Source organism: Oncorhynchus masou, chromosome 9 (assembly GCF_036934945.1).
Source record: "Oncorhynchus masou masou isolate Uvic2021 chromosome 9, UVic_Omas_1.1, whole genome shotgun sequence".
In the NCBI taxonomy this organism is placed as follows: domain Eukaryota; kingdom Metazoa; phylum Chordata; class Actinopteri; order Salmoniformes; family Salmonidae; genus Oncorhynchus; species Oncorhynchus masou.
The window spans coordinates 2818085-2835353 of record NC_088220.1 but is presented as its reverse complement, the minus strand read 5'-3'; positions in this window follow the sequence as shown (position 1 = coordinate 2835353).

The window sequence follows — 17269 nt, the reverse complement described above, 5'->3', positions numbered from 1 at the left end:
GGGAAAAGGATTTGGGGGAGGAACTTGGGGTAGACACCTGGTAATCTGTGCTGCGCAGGGTGCACTCGTCCTCTTTTAGCACTAGACACAGCCTCATTCAATTCAAGGTGGTTCACCGTATCCACTGGTCCGGGGCCAAACTCGGAAGAATATTCTTTGATTTTGTTCCTACTTGTGTTCGATGTCAAACAGAACCAGACACAATGTTTTACTTGTTTTGGGACTGTCATAAACTGTCTGGTTTATGGGAATTCAAATGTAAATGTTTCTCTGAAATATATGATATATATGACACTGTTATAGATCTGTCTCACCTCACAGTCCTTTTTGGAGAAATGCCCAGTCAGTGGAGGTGTAACCGGAGGACAGCTAGCTTCTGTACTCCTCTTGGTACATTGACTTCAATACAAAACCTAGGAGGCTCATGCTTCTATAGACTTACACAGTAATTATGACAACTTCCGGAGGATGTCCTCCAACCTATCAGAGCTCTTGCAGCATGAACTGACATGTTGTCCACTCAATCAAAAGGATCAGATAATTAATCTAGTACTGAAAGCATAAGCTATCGCTAGCTAACACGGTTGTGTATAAAATATGGTGAGTAGCTGACCAAATTAATTTCTTCCAAAGTGATGGAGAAGAAAGAGAGAGAGAAAAATATGTATAAATATATAGACAGAGAGAGGTCTTCATTCATTTTCATTTTCACTTACTTAGCTAGCAAATGCAGCTAGCTTGTTTAACCGACTGAAACAACCTGCTCAAACAGAGGGATGCTATGTTATCTTAGACTTCACAACTCTTCCAGGTCAAGGTTTTGGTTTTACTAATTTATTGCCACCGGGGCCGGTGTAACGTAGCGTGTGTACTAACGCGTTAGTTGTATTAGCCATGTTGACTATGACGTTTCTTTAGCTAATATGGTGACAACGATGTAGCGGTTTGGCTTGGGCACGTTTTTTTCTCCTGGTCACATACAGCCGATGTGTTGTGCATTGAAGTCCACAAGTGAAGTTGAAGAGAAGGAATACAACGTGGCTGTTATGAGAGTGAACTGTGTGATCAAGGGTTTATTCATTCCTCCGATTCTGTTGAAAAACGTTACTTAAACAGAAGCAAACGGAACAAAACGGGGATAAACATACCTGAATTTGTCCAATAGAAACTATTGTTTGCAAATGTTGGACTAATGATTACACCCTAGATCAGCTAGACTCAGGCATGAGTGTGCAAGGCGATATTAAATGTCACTGTCTGTCTGTCACATAAAATTTGTCTCTCGACCTGTGGTCATCTAAGTTGTAAACTTTCATTCATAGCCTAGGTTGTAGCAACCTCATGATGGGTACAGGGAAAATGTGAGTATCAAGTAGTAGCCTAAAGCTATCGCTGTTCCATTGAACTGGGTAAATGGAATAATGAACAAGAGTCATCCAATACACTGTAATAGAAATAAGGCCGTGCTACTGAAAAAAATAAAAACGTGTGTCCTCCCTCATCTTAAACGGCACTGACCGCCACGGCCACCTGTCACGAATTCAGTCGCACGACGTTTCTTATTATACAACTCTTTTAGCGGCTAATATTCCAGAACTGGTAGGGGGCAGTTCCCCCCCATCGTATGGGTGCTGTGGGAGATGTGTTGTTCTCTCTGAAATGAGCTAAAATTCAATTCAAAGTGGACGCTTGGACTCCATTCCAGGTCTAACGTTGAACAGTCCACCCGCTGATGACATTCTCATTAAAACTAAAGTAAGTCTGTATTTGACATCGCTGTGATTTACGAGTTAGAGGAGCGTTTCTTTGTGGTGTTTTTTTGGGGGGTCAGGACATTGAGGTTGGTGATGCGCCAAGTGATTATTTTTGAAAGTGAGGTAACTAACAGTTATTAAACTGTAAGTCTATGCAGGGATAGAGGTTAGTCAAGGTAACTAACAGTTAACCTGTAAGTCTATGCAGGGATAGAGGTTAGTCAAGGTAACTAACTGTTAACCTGTAAGTCTATGCAGGGGTAGAGGTTAGTCAAGGTAACTAACTGTTAACCTGTAAGTCTATGCAGGGGTAGAGGTTAGTCAAGGTGATTGAGGTCATATCCACATTACAGTACAACGGTTTGATTTGTTTGATCGTAGCTAGCCAGCTACATAGCCGTCTTTGTATCTAAGACAATTGTGTAGCCTAGAGCGATTTTCTAGGTTAGCTGGCCAGCTATTGTCGGTCTTTCAACGTAGCTAGCCAGCTAGCCCCCGAATAGCAGCACTGTAGTAACTATTACAGTACAACGGTTTGTTTTGTTTGATCGTAGCTAGCTAGCTACATAGCCGTCTTTGTATCTAAGACAATTGTGTAGCCTAGAGCGGTTTTCTAGGTTAGCTGGTCAGCTATTGTCGTTCTCTTAACGTAGCTAGCCAGCTAGCCCCCGAATAGCAGCACTGTAGTAACTATTACAGTACAACGGTTTGTTTTGTTTGATCGTAGCTAGCTAGCTACATAGCCGTCTTTGTATCTAAGTCAATTGTTTAGCCTAGAGCGATTTTCTAGGTTAGCTACATCGCAGCCACTACCAGCTAGCCTACTCCAGCAGTACTGTATCATTTCAATCATTTTAGTCTATAAGATTCTTGCTACGTAAGCTTAACTTTCTGAACATTCGAGACGTGTAGTCCACTTGTCATTCCAATCTCCTTTGCATTAGCGTAGCCTCTTCTGTACCCTGTCAACTATGTGTCTATCTATCCCTGTTCTCTCCTCTCTGCACAGACCTTACAAACGCTCCACACCGCGTGGCCGCGGCCACCCTAATCTGGTGGTCCCAGCGCGCACGACCCACGTGGAGTTCCTGGTCTCCGGTAGCCTCTGGAACTGCCGATCTGCGGCCAACAAGGCAGAGTTCATCTCAGCCTATGCCTCCCTCCAGTCCCTCGACTTCCTGGCACTGACGGAAACATGGATCACCACAGATAACACTGCTACTCCTACTGCTCTCTCTTCGTCCGCCCACGTGTTCTCGCACACCCCGAGAGCTTCTGGTCAGCGGGGTGGTGGCACCGGGATCCTCATCTCTCCCAAGTGGTCATTCTCTCTCTCTCCCCTTACCCATCTATCTATCGCCTCCTTTGAATTCCATGCTGTCACAGTTACCAGCCCTTTCAAGCTTAACATCCTTATCATTTATCGCCCTCCAGGTTCCCTCGGAGAGTTCATCAATGAGCTTGATGCCTTGATAAGCTCCTTTCCTGAGGACGGCTCACCTCTCACAGTCCTGGGCGACTTTAACCTCCCCACGTCTACCTTTGACTCATTCCTCTCTGCCTCCTTCTTTCCACTCCTCTCCTCTTTTGACCTCACCCTCACACCTTCCCCCCTACTCACAAGGCAGGCAATACGCTCGACCTCATCTTTACTAGATGCTGTTCTTCCACTAACCTCATTGCAACTCCCCTCCAAGTCTCCGACCACTACCTTGTATCCTTTTCCCTCTCGCTCTCATCCAACACTTCCCACACTGCCCCTACTCGGATGGTATCGCGCCGTCCCAACCTTCGCTCTCTCTCCCCCCGCTACTCTCTCCTCTTCCATCCTATCATCTCTTCCCTCTGCTCATACCTTCTCCAACCTTTCTCCTGAGTCTGCCTCCTCAACCCTCCTCTCTTCCCTTTCTGCATCCTTTGACTCTCTATGTCCCCTATCCTCCAGGCCGGCTCGGTCCTCCCCCCCGCTCCGTGGCTCGATGACTCATTGCGAGCTCACAGAACAGAGCTCCGGGCAGCCGAGCGGAAATGGAGGAAAACTCGCCTCCCTGCGGACCTGGCATCCTTTCACTCCCTCCTCTCTACATTTTCCTCCTCTGTCTCTGCTGCTAAAGCCACTTTCTACCACTCTAAATTCCAAGCATCTGCCTCTAACCCTAGGAAGCTCTTTGCCACCTTCTCCTCCCTCCTGAATCCTCCTCCCCCTCCCCCCTCCTCCCTCTCTGCAGATGACTTCGTCAACCATTTTGAAAAGAAGGTCGACGACATCCGATCCTCGTTTGCTAAGTCAAACGACACCGCTGGTTCTGCTCACACTGCCCTACCCTGTGCTCTGACCTCTTTCTCCCCTCTCTCTCCAGATGAAATCTCGCTTCTTGTGACGGCCGGCCGCCCAACAACCTGCCCGCTTGACCCTATCCCCTCCTCTCTTCTCCAGACCATTTCCGGGGACCTTCTCCCTTACCTCACCTCGCTCATCAACTCATCCCTGACCGCTGGCTACGTCCCTTCCGTCTTCAAGAGAGCGAGAGTTGCACCCCTTCTGAAAAAACCTACACTCGATCCCTCCGATGTCAACAACTACAGACCAGTATCCCTTCTTTCTTTTCTCTCCAAAACTCTTGAACGTGCCGTCCTTGGCCAGCTCTCCCACTATCTCTCTCAGAATGACCTTCTTGATCCAAATCAGTCAGGTTTCAAGACTAGTCATTCAACTGAGACTGCTCTTCTCTGTATCACGGAGGCGCTCCGCACTGCTAAAGCTAACTCTCTCTCCTCTGCTCTCATCCTTCTAGACCTATCGGCTGCCTTCGATACTGTGAACCATCAGATCCTCCTCTCCACCCTCTCCGAGTTGGGCATCTCCGGCGCGGCCCACGCTTGGATTGCGTCCTACCTGACAGGTCGCTCCTACCAGGTGGCGTGGCGAGAATCTGTCTCCTCGCCACGCGCTCTCACCACTGGTGTCCCCCAGGGCTCTGTTCTAGGCCCTCTCCTATTCTCGCTATACACCAAGTCACTTGGCTCTGTCATAACCTCACATGGTCTCTCCTATCATTGCTATGCAGACGACACACAATTAATCTTCTCCTTTCCCCCTTCTGATGACCAGGTGGCGAATCGCATCTCTGCATGTCTGGCAGACATATCAGTGTGGATGACGGATCACCACCTCAAGCTGAACCTCGGCAAGACGGAGCTGCTCTTCCTCCCGGGGAAGGACTGCCCGTTCCATGATCTCGCCATCACGGTTGACAACTCCATTGTGTCCTCCTCCCAGAGCGCTAAGAACCTTGGCGTGATCCTGGACAACACCCTGTCGTTCTCAACCAACATCATGGCGGTGGCCCGTTCCTGTAGGTTCATGCTCTACAACATCCGCAGAGTACGACCCTGCCTCACACAGGAAGCGGCGCAGGTCCTAATCCAGGCACTTGTCATCTCCCGTCTGGATTACTGCAACTCGCTGTTGGCTGGGCTCCCTGCCTGTGCCATTAAACCCCTACAACTCATCCAGAACGCCGCAGCCCGTCTGGTGTTCAACCTTCCCAAGTTCTCTCACGTCACCCCGCTCCTCCGCTCTCTCCACTGGCTTCCAGTTGAAGCTCGCATCCGCTACAAGACCATGGTGCTTGCCTACGGAGCTGTGAGGGGAACGGCACCGCAGTACCTCCAGGCTCTGATCAGGCCCTACACCCAAGCAAGGGCACTGCGTTCATCCACCTCTGGCCTGCTCGCCTCCCTACCATTGAGGAAGTACAGTTCCCGCTCAGCCCAGTCAAAACTGTTCGCTGCTCTGGCCCCCCAATGGTGGAACAAACTCCCTCACGACGCCAGGACAGCGGAGTCAATCACCACCTTCCGGAGACACCTGAAACCCCACCTCTTCAAGGAATACCTAGGATAAGATAAGTAATCCTTCTCACCACCCCCCTTAATGATTTAGATGCACTATTGTAAAGTGGCTGTTCCACTGGATGTCAGAAGGTGAATTCACCAATTTGTAAGTCGCTCTGGATAAGAGCGTCTGCTAAATGACTTAAATGTAAATGTAAATGTAGGTAGGGGTAGAGGTTGGTCAAGGTGATTGAGGTCATATCCACATGTAGGTAGGGGTAGAGGTTGGTCAAGGTGATTGAGGTCATATCCACATGTAGGTAGGGGTAGAGGTTAGTCAAGGTGATTGAGGTCATATCCACATGTAGGTAGGGGTAGAGGTTCATCAAGGTGATTGAGGTCATATCCACATGTAGGTAGGTGTAGAGGTTCGTCAAGGTGATTGAGGTCATATCCACATGTAGGTAGGGGTAGAGGTTGGTCAAGGTGATTGAGGTCATATCCACATGTAGGTAGGGGTAGAGGTTAGTCAAGGTGATTGAGGTCATATCCACATGTAGGTAGGGGTAGAGGTTGGTCAAGGTGATTGAGGTCATATCCACATGTAGGTAGGGGTAGAGGTTCATCAAGGTGATTGAGGTCATATCCACATGTAGGTAGGGGTAGAGGTTCATCAAGGTGATTGAGGTCATATCCACATGTAGGTAGGGGTAGAGGTTCGTCAAGGTGATTGAGGTCATATCCACATGTAGGTAGGGGTAGAGGTTCATCAAGGTGATTAAGGTCATATCCACATGTAGGTAGGGGTAGAGGTTCGTCAAGGTGATTAAGGTAATATCCACATGTAGGTAGGGGTAGAGGTTCATCAAGGTGATTAAGGTCATATCCACATGTAGGTAGGGGTAGAGGTTGGTCAAGGTGATTGAGGTCATATCCACATGTAGGTAGGGGTAGAGGTTCGTCAAGGTGATTGAGGTCATATCCACATGTAGGTAGGGGTAGAGGTTCATCAAGGTGATTGAGGTCATATCCACATGTAGGTAGGGGTAGAGGTTCATCAAGGTGATTGAGGTCATATCCACATGTAGGTAGGGGTAGAGGTTCGTCAAGGTGATTGAGGTCATATCCACATGTAGGTAGGTAGGTTCGTCAAGGTGATTAAGGTCATATCCACATGTAGGTAGGGGTAGAGGTTGGTCAAGGTGATTGAGGTCATATCCACATGTAGGTAGGGGTAGAGGTTCGTCAAGGTGATTGAGGTCATATCCACATGTAGGTAGGGGTAGAGGTTGGTCAAGGTGATTGAGGTCATATCCACATGTAGGTAGGGGTAGAGGTTCATCAAGGTGATTGAGGTCATATCCACATGTAGGTAGGGGTAGAGGTTCGTCAAGGTGATTGAGGTCATATCCACATGTAGGTAGGGGTAGAGGTTCGTCAAGGTGATTGAGGTCATATCCACATGTAGGTAGGGGTAGAGGTTCATCAAGGTGATTGAGGTCATATCCACATGTAGGTAGGGGTAGAGGTTCATCAAGGTGATTGAGGTCATATCCACATGTAGGTAGGGGTAGAGGTTCGTCAAGGTGATTGAGGTCATATCCACATGTAGGTAGGGGTAGAGGTTCATCAAGGTGATTGAGGTCATATCCACATGTAGGTAGGGGTAGAGGTTGGTCAAGGTGATTGAGGTCATATCCACATGTAGGTAGGGGTAGAGGTTGGTCAAGGTGATTGAGGTCATATCCACATGTAGGTAGGGGTAGAGATTGGTCAAGGTGATTGAGGTCATATCCACATGTAGGTAGGGGTAGAGGTTGGTCAAGGTGATTGAGGTCATATCCACATGTAGGTTGGGGTATTGGTCAAGGTGATTGATCCATCCACATGTAGGTAGGGGTAGAGGTTGGTCAAGGTGATTGAGGTCATATCCACATGTAGGTAGGGGTAGAGGTTCGTCAAGGTGATTAAGGTCATATCCACATGTAGGTAGGGGTAGAGGTTCGTCAAGGTGATTGAGGTCATATCCACATGTAGGTAGGGGTAGAGGTTAGTCAAGGTGATTGAGGTCATATCCACATGTAGGTAGGGGTAGAGGTTCGTCAAGGTGATTGAGGTCATATCCACGTGTAGGTAGGGGTAGAGGTTAGTCAAGGTGATTGAGGTCATATCCACGTGTAGGTAGGGGTAGAGGTTCATCAAGGTGATTAAGGTCATATCCACATGTAGGTAGGGGTAGAGGTTCGTCAAGGTGATTGAGGTCATATCCACGTGTAGGTAGGGGTAGAGGTTAGTCAAGGTGATTAAGGTCATATCCACATGTAGGTAGGGGTAGAGGTTCATCAAGGTGATTGAGGTCATATCCACATGTAGGTAGGGGTAGAGGTTGGTCAAGGTGATTGAGGTCATATATCCACATGTAGGTAGGGGTAGAGGTTCGTCAAGGTGATTGAGGTCATATCCACATGTAGGTAGGGGTAGAGGTTCGTCAAGGTGATTGAGGTCATATCCACATGTAGGTATGGGTAGAGGTTGGTCAAGGTGATTGAGGTCATATCCACATGTAGGTAGGGGTAGAGGTTCGTCAAGGTGATTAAGGTCATATCCACATGTAGGTAGGGGTAGAGGTTCGTCAAGGTGATTGAGGTCATATCCACATGTAGTTAGGGGTAGAGGTTCGTCAAGGTGATTGAGGTCATATCCACATGTAGGTAGGGGTAGAGGTTGGTCAAGGTGATTGAGGTCATATCCACATGTAGGTAGGGGTAGAGGTTCGTCAAGGTGATTGAGGTCATATCCACATGTAGGTAGGGGTAGAAGTTGGTCAAGGTGATTGAGGTCATATCCACATGTAGGTAGGGGTAGAGGTTGGTCAAGGTGATTGAGGTCATATCCACATGTAGGTAGGGGTAGAGGTTGGTCAAGGTGATTGAGGTCATATCCACATGTAGGTAGGGGTAGAGGTTCGTCAAGGTGATTGAGGTCATATCCACATGTAGGTAGGGGTAGAGGTTCGTCAAGGTGATTGAGGTCATATCCACGTGTAGGTAGGGGTAGAGGTTAGTCAAGGTGATTAAGGTCATATCCACATGTAGGTAGGGGTAGAGGTTAATCAAGGTGATTGAGGTCATATCCACATGTAGGTAGGGGTAGAGGTTGGTCAAGGTGATTGAGGTCATATCCACAAGTAGGTAGGGGTAGAGGTTCGTCAAGGTGATTGAGGTCATATCCACATGTAGGTAGGGGTAGAGGTTAGTCAAGGTGATTGAGGTCATATCCACGTGTAGGTAGGGGTAGAGGTTCGTCAAGGTGATTAAGGTCATATCCACATGTAGGTAGGGGTAGAGGTTCGTCAAGGTGATTGAGGTCATATCCACGTGTAGGTAGGGGTAGAGGTTCGTCAAGGTGATTGAGGTCATATCCACATGTAGGTAGTGGTAGAGGTTGGTCAAGGTGATTGAGGTCATATCCACATGTAGGTAGTGGTAGAGGTTGGTCAAGGTGATTGAGGTCATATCCACATGTAGGTAGGGGTAGAGGTTGGTCAAGGTGATTGAGGTCATATCCACATGTAGGTAGGGGTAGAGGTTGGTCAAGGTGATTGAGGTCATATCCACATGTAGGTAGGGGTAGAGGTTGGTCAAGGTGATTGAGGTCATATCCACATGTAGTTAGGGGTAGAGGTTGGTCAAGGTGATTGAGGTCATATCCACATGTAGGTAGGGGTAGAGGTTCGTCAAGGTGATTAAGGTCATATCCACATGTAGGTAGGGGTAGAGGTTCGTCAAGGTGATTGAGGTCATATCCACATGTAGGTAGGGGTAGAGGTTCGTCAAGGTGATTGAGGTCATATCCACATGTAGGTAGGGGTAGAGGTTCGTCAAGGTGATTGAGGTCATATCCACATGTAGGTAGGGGTAGAGGTTCGTCAAGGTGATTGAGGTCATATCCACATGTAGGTAGGGGTAGAGGTTCGTCAAGGTGATTGAGGTCATATCCACATGTAGGTAGGGGTAGAGGTTGGTCAAGGTGATTGAGGTCATATCCACATGTAGGTAGGGGTAGAGGTTGGTCAAGGTGATTGAGGTCATATCCACATGTAGGTAGGGGTAGAGGTTGGTCAAGGTGATTGAGGTCATATCCACATGTAGGTAGGGGTAGAGGTTGGTCAAGGTGATTGAGGTCATATCCACATGTAGGTAGGGGTAGAGGTTGGTCAAGGTGATTGAGGTCATATCCACATGTAGGTAGGGGTAGAGGTTCGTCAAGGTGATTAAGGTCATATCCACATGTAGGTAGGGGTAGAGGTTCGTCAAGGTGATTGAGGTCATATCCACATGTAGGTAGGGGTAGAGGTTCGTCAAGGTGATTGAGGTCATATCCACATGTAGGTAGGGGTAGAGGTTCGTCAAGGTGATTGAGGTCATATCCACATGTAGGTAGGGGTAGAGGTTCGTCAAGGTGATTGAGGTCATATCCACATGTAGGTAGGGGTAGAGGTTCGTCAAGGTGATTGAGGTCATATCCACATGTAGGTAGGGGTAGAGGTTGGTCAAGGTGATTGAGGTCATATCCACATGTAGGTAGGGGTAGAGGTTGGTCAAGGTGATTGAGGTCATATCCACATGTAGGTAGGGGTAGAGGTTCGTCAAGGTGATTGAGGTCATATCCACATGTAGGTAGGGGTAGAGTTTGGTCAAGGTGATTGAGGTCATATCCACATGTAGGTAGGGGTAGAGTTTGGTCAAGGTGATTGAGGTCATATCCACATGTAGGTAGGGGTAGAGGTTAGTCAAGGTGATTGAGGTCATATCCACGTGTAGGTAGGGGTAAAGCGACTATGCACAAATAATGAACAGAGAGCAGCAGCAGCATGTGTGAAGAGTGTGAAGCAAGGTAACCTGCCTGAATCACTATTGACCCGTAGCACTCACATCTGTAGCCATGAAGTGCTTAGAAAGGCCTGTCATGGCTCACATCAACACCATCATCCCTGAAAACTCTGTGTGTGTGTGTGTGTGTGTGTGTGTGTGTGTGTGTGTGTGTGTGTGCGTGCGTGCGTGCGTGCGTGCGTGTGTGCGTGTGCGCGTGTGTGTGCGTGCGTGTGTGCATGCGTGCGTGCGTGCGTGTGCGTGCGTGTGCGTGCGTGTGCGTGTGTGTGTGTGTGTTGGAGTGTCAGTGTAGTATTTGATCTTCATCACGTTGAGGGAGATGTTGTCCTGGCACCACATTGCCATGTCTATGACCTCCTTCCTATAGGCTGTCTCCTCGGCATCGGTGATCAGGCCTATCATTGGCAAACTTAAATGATAGTGTCGGCATCGTGCGTGGCCACGCAGTACTGGGTGAACAGGGAGTACAGGAGGGGACTAACAATGCACTCCTGAGGGGCTCCAGTGTTGAAGATCGATTGTAAAATACCAATATATTCAACAGGAAGCTTCCTTGTAAAATACCACTATATTCAACAGGAGCTTCCTTGTAATATACCACTATATTCAACAGGAGCTTCCTTGTAAAATACCAATATATTCAACAGGAGCTTCCTTGTAATATACCACTATATTCAACAGGAGCTTCCTTGTAAAATACCAATATATTCAACAGGAAGCTTCCTTGTAAAATACCACTATATTCAACAGGAGCTTCCTTGTAATATACCACTATATTCAACAGGAGCTTCCTTGTAAAATACCAATATATTCAACAGGAGGCTTCCTTGTAATATACCAATATATTCAACAGGAGCTTCCTTGTAAAATACCAATATATTCAACAAGAGCTTCCTTGTAAAATACCAATATATTCAACAGGCTTCCTTGTCATGTAATATCATACCCAGCCATGTGAGCGGAAATATCATATTAAGCATTTAGCATTTTCCAACCATAGCAAGCCATGTGAGCGCTAATATCATAGTTAGCATTTAGCATTTTCCAACCATAGCAAGCCATGTGAGCACTAATATCATAGTTAGCATTTAGCATTTTCCAACCATAGCAAGCCATGTGAGCGCTAATATCATAGTTAGCATTTGGCATTTTCCAACCATAGCAAGCCATGTGAGCGCTAATATCATAGTTAGCATTTAGAATGCGCCATCCATCCCCAGCCATGTGTGCCCTAATATCGGCACATTTAGCATACTCCATCTGTACCCAGCCGTTTGTTCGCTAATGTCATAGTTAGCATGCAACAAATCTATCAAACCCAGCGCTGACATATTGGCTTCCTGTCTGTTTTATTAGGTGACGGCAGACTGCTGCTCTGTGTGATTAACCACTAAACTGTCTGTGGACATTACGTTCAACCACATTACAGTTTAAATCAGGCCACAGGAGGCCAAATGAGGACTTCTGATCAACATTACGTTCAACCACATTACAGTTTAAATCAGGCCACAGGAGGCCAAACGAGGACTTCTGATCAACTGATTGCTGGATCGTCATGTTGTGGCTGACCTATTCATCACCAGGGCTGTGTCCAAATTGACTGAGTGATTCCCTACATAGTGTTCTAAGTATTCCCTAAAATGGGACTAGAGTGCCGTTTTGGACACCTAGATCGTATTGTTGATGCTGTGGTTGACCTATTTAAGAAAGAGATTTCAGGTTGTGTGGTTTGGGACCACTAGAGATACTGTAGCATCAAGGGACATGTTGTTACACTTTACTTGAAGTTTATATCACACAGTGAGACAGTCTTCACCTTGACTGCAGATAATACCTAGAGAGTTATTGTCTTTTATTACCTGGGTGAGTCGAGCCCCTGAATGCTGATTGGCTGACAGCTGCGTTATATCAGACTGTATACCACAGCTATGACAAAACATTTATTTTTTTACTGCCTTATTAATTACATTGGTAACCAGTTTGTAATCGCAATAACACACTACAGGTTATTTTTGTGGTAAATATTTTAACCTTTATTTAACCTCTCAAGTCAGTTAATTAAGAACAAATAATTTTTTGTCAATGATGGCCTAGGAACAGTGGATTAAGTCCCTTGTTCAGGGGCAGATTTTTACCTCGTCAGCTCTGCGATTTTATCTTGCAACCTTTCGGTTACTAGTCCAACGCTCTAACCACTAGGCTACCTGTCTCCCCTATATATGGCCAATATACCACGGCTAAGGCCTGTGTCTCGGCACTCTGTGATGCGTTGTGCATAAGAACAGCCCTTAGCCGTGATATATTGGCCATATACCACACCCCTTTGTGCCTTATTGCTTAAGGGTCTTATTGTGTGTGGGGTTGCTAGGTGGACTATAAGTTACTGTCAGGCCCACTGTCCGACAAGAAAATAAAAGAAAATCAACAGAATAAAACACTTGCAGACAACGAACACAAGCAACAGACACTACAGGATAATTCATTGAATGGGTCCCAAATGGCACCCTATTCCCTATATTGTGCACTACTGTTGACCAGAGCCCTTTGGGCCCCAGCTAAAAGTAGTGAACTATATAAAGGAGGGGGTACCATTTGATACACATCGCTATCAGTGTATCTGAGAGGAAATCAACAACCAATGATGTAACAACAGGAAGCAGGCTTGGTGTGTGTGTGTGTGTGTGTGTGTGTGTGTGTGTGTGTGTGTGTGTGTGTGTGTGTGTGTGTGTGTGTGTGTGTGTGTGTGTGTGTGTGTGTGTGTGTGTGTGTGTATGTGTGTATGTGTGTATGTGTGTGTGTGTGTGTGTGTGTGTGTGTATGTGTGTGTTTGTGTGTGTGTGTGTGTGTGTGTGTGTGTGTGTGTGTGTGTGTGTGTGTGTGTGTGTGTGTGTGTGTGTGTGTGTGTGTGTGTGTGTGTGTGTGTGTGTGTGTGTGTGTGTGTGTGTGTGTGTGTGTGTGTGTGTGTGTGTGTGTGTGTGTGTGTGTGTTGCATGATATTCAGTTACAACTGTTTCCATGGCTACCACACCTGATTGGTCGGAGAGGAGGACAACCCTTTTTGGAACTGCCTTGTTCCACATTTTGTTACGCTACAGCCTTGTTATAAAATGGATTAAATCAAATTAAAATCCCTTCAATCTACACACAATACACCATAACGACAAAGTGAAAACGGGTTTTAAGAAATCTTTTTTTTTAAAGAGAAATGCCTTGTTTACAGTGTTCAGGCCGTGTGAGGCTGCGAGACTTATTCTAAGTCTTCATCAGTCTACACAAAATACCCCGCAATGACAAAGTGAAAACAGGTTTTGGGAATCTTTTTAAAAAGTGACAAAAAACAAAAAACAGATACCTTATATACATTCAGACCCTTTAGGTAAGTATTCAGACCCTTTGCTATGAGATTCGAAATTGAACTCAGGTGCATCCTGTTTCCATTAATCATCCTTGAGATGTTTCTACAACTTCATTGGAGTCCACCTGTGGTCAATTCAATTGATTGGGCCTGTCTACTGTACCAGTCAAAGGTTTGGACACAGCTTCTCATTCAAGGGTTTTCTTTATTCTACTATGTTCTACATTGTAGAATAATAGTGAAGACATCAACACTATGAAATAACATATACGGAATCACGTAATAACCAAACAATTGTTAAACAAATCAAAATATATAAACATTTTTAAATGATACAATGTAGCCACCCTTTGTCTTGATGACAGCTTTGCACACTCTTGGCATTCTCTCAACCAGCTTCACCTGGAATGCTTTTCCAACCGTTTTGAAGGAGTTCCCACATATGCTGAGCGCTTGTTAGCTGCTTTTCCTTCACTCTACGGTCCAAGTCAAACCCAAACCATCTCAATTTCGTTCAGGTCGGGTGATTTTGGAGGCCAGGTCATCTGATGCAGCACTCCATCAATCTCCTTCTTAGCCAAATAGCCCGTACACAGCCTATAGGTGTGTTGTGTCATTGTCCTGTTGAAAAACAAAATTACAGTCCCACTAAGCGCAAACCAGATGGTATGGCGTATCACTGCAGAATGCTGCTTAAGTGTGACTTGAATTCTAAATAAATCACTGACAGTAAAGCACCCCCCACACCATCACATCTCCTCCTCCATGCTTCACGGTTGGAACCACACATGCAGAGATTGTTTGTTCACCTACTCTGAATCTCACAAAGCAACCACCGGTTGGAACCACCGGTTGGAACCAATTACGGTTGGTTCCACCGCACAGATTTCCACCAGTCTAATGTTCATTCTTCATTGTTTCTTGGCCCATTATTTTCCCATGTTTTGTCCATTCATAGACTTCAACTGTATCCGTTACTTGACCTCTGGGAAGCATTTATTTTGGCTACAATCTGAGGCAGGTAACTCTAATGAACTTATCCTCTGCAGCAGAGTTAACTCTGGGTCTCCCTTTCCTGTGGCGGTCCTCATGAGAGTCAGTTTCATCATAGCGCTTGATGGTTTTTGCGACTGCACTTGAAGAAACTTCTTGACATTTCCCACATTGACTGACCTTCATGTCTTAAAGTAATGATGCTTATTTGAGCTGTTCTTGCCATAATATGGACTTGGCATTTTACCAAATAGGGCTTTCTTCTGTATACCACTCCTACCTTGTCAAACGCAACTGATTGTTTCAAACGCATTAGGAAGGGGGAAAAACATACACATTTACTTCTAACACCTGTTAATTGAAATGCATTCCAGGTGACTACCTCATGAACCTGGTTGAGAGAGTGCCAAGAGTGTGCAAAGCTGTCATCAGGGCAAAGAGTGGCTACTTTGAAGAATCTATTTGATTTGTTCAACTCCTTTTTGGTTACTACGTGATTCCATCTGTGCTATTTCATAGTTTTGATGTCTTCAATAATATTCTACAATGTAGAAAATAGTAAAAAATAATGTATCTAATAAATATTCCATGCAATAAAATGCTAAATTAATGACCTAAAAATCATACAATGTGATTTTCTGGGTTTTTGTTTTAGATTCCGTCTTTCACAGTTGAAGTGTACCTATGATAAAAATTACAGACCTCTACATGCTTTGTAAGTAGGAGAACCTGCACAATCGGCAGTGTGTCAAATACTTGTTCTCCCCACTGTATCTGACAGCTGGCTGGAGGATAACAGTGAAGGATTGGCTGTAAATTCATGAGTAAGTGTGTCCAAACCTTTGACTGAAACTTTATATAGGGACCCACAGTTGGCAGTGCATGTCAGAGCAAAAACTAAGCCATGAGGTCTAAGGAAATGTCCGTAGAGCTCCGAGAAAGGATTGTGTTGAGGCACAGATCTGGGGAAGGGTACCCAAACATTTCTGCAACATTGAAGGTCCCCAAGAACACAGTGGCCTCCATCATTCTTAAATGGAAGACGTTTGTAAGTACCAAGTCTCTTCCTAGAGCTGGCTGCAACCAAAGGTGTTTCAACAAAGTACTGAGTAAGGGGTCTGAATACTTATGTAAATGTGATACTTATATATATTGTATTACCTGTTTTTGCTTCTTCATTATGGGGTATTGTGTGCAGATAAATGAGGGGGAAAAACGATTTATTCCATTCTAGAATAAGGCTGTAAAATAACAAAATGTCAAAGGGTCTGAATAATTTCCGAATGCCCTGTAGTTTGTAAAAAAAATTCTGTCTGTGTTTCCTCAGTGATTTTACCTACGCACCGCTATTGCTGGGCATGTGCGTGTGTATGTTCCTACCTGCGTTTGTGTGTCCAGCCCCAGGCCACGCTCCTCTCCACATCAGCATTCCCCTCAATCAATGTTCATTGACCAGGGTAGGTAGCTGCTTCATCATTTTCAATTAGACTCAATCAGACACCTTGTCTATTTCTGTTATAGGGAGGCCAGAACCAGGTCTAGAAGGATCAAGGTCTCCTCGTACTAATAGCTTAATTCTAATTTCTATTAATTTGACAGTACTGAAAGGTCAGCTTCTCTCTCCTCTCCTTCGGAAGCCATCTTGGATCAATGGGAAACAGAAAGCACTAGAATGTGTTTGACCATGAATAAGCCCCTTCTTTATGAGAAAAATACTATTAGGAAACAAGAAGGAGGAGTCAGCTGGGGGAAGGGAGGAGGAAACAACTGTGGGAAGGGAGGAGGAGTCAGCTGGGGGAAGGGAGGAGGAGTCAGCTGGGGGGAAGGGAGGAGGAGTCAGCTGGGGAAAGGGAGGAGGAGTAAGCTGTGGGAAGGGAGGAGGAGTCAGCTGGGGGGAAGGGAGGAGGAGTCAGCTGGGGGGAAGGGAGGAGGAGACAGCTGGGGAAAGGGAGGAGGAGTCAGCTGGGGAAAGGGAGGAGGAGTAAGCTGTGGAAAGGGAGGAGGAGTCAGCTGGGGGAAGGTAGGAGGAGTCAGCTGGGGGGAAGGGAGGAGGAGTCAGCTGGGGGAAGGGAGGAGGAGTCAGCTGGGGGAAGGGAGGAGGAGTAAGCTGTGGAAAGGGAGTAGGAGTCAGCTGGGGGAAGGTAGGAGGAGTCAGCTGGGGGAAGGTAGGAGGAGTCAGCTGGGGGGAAGGGAGGAGGAGTCAGATGGGGGGAAGGGAGGATGAATCAGCTGGTGGAAGGGAGGAGTAGTCAGCTGGGGGAAGGGAGGAGGAGTCAGCTGGGGGAAGGGAGGAGGAGTCAGCTGGGGGAAGGGAGGAGGAGTCAGCTGGGGGAAGGGAGGAGGAGTCAACTGGGGGAAGGGAGGAGGAGTCAACTGGGGGGAAGGGAAAGGAGTCAGCTGGAAGGGAGGAGGAGTCAGCTCGGGAAGGGAGGAGGAGT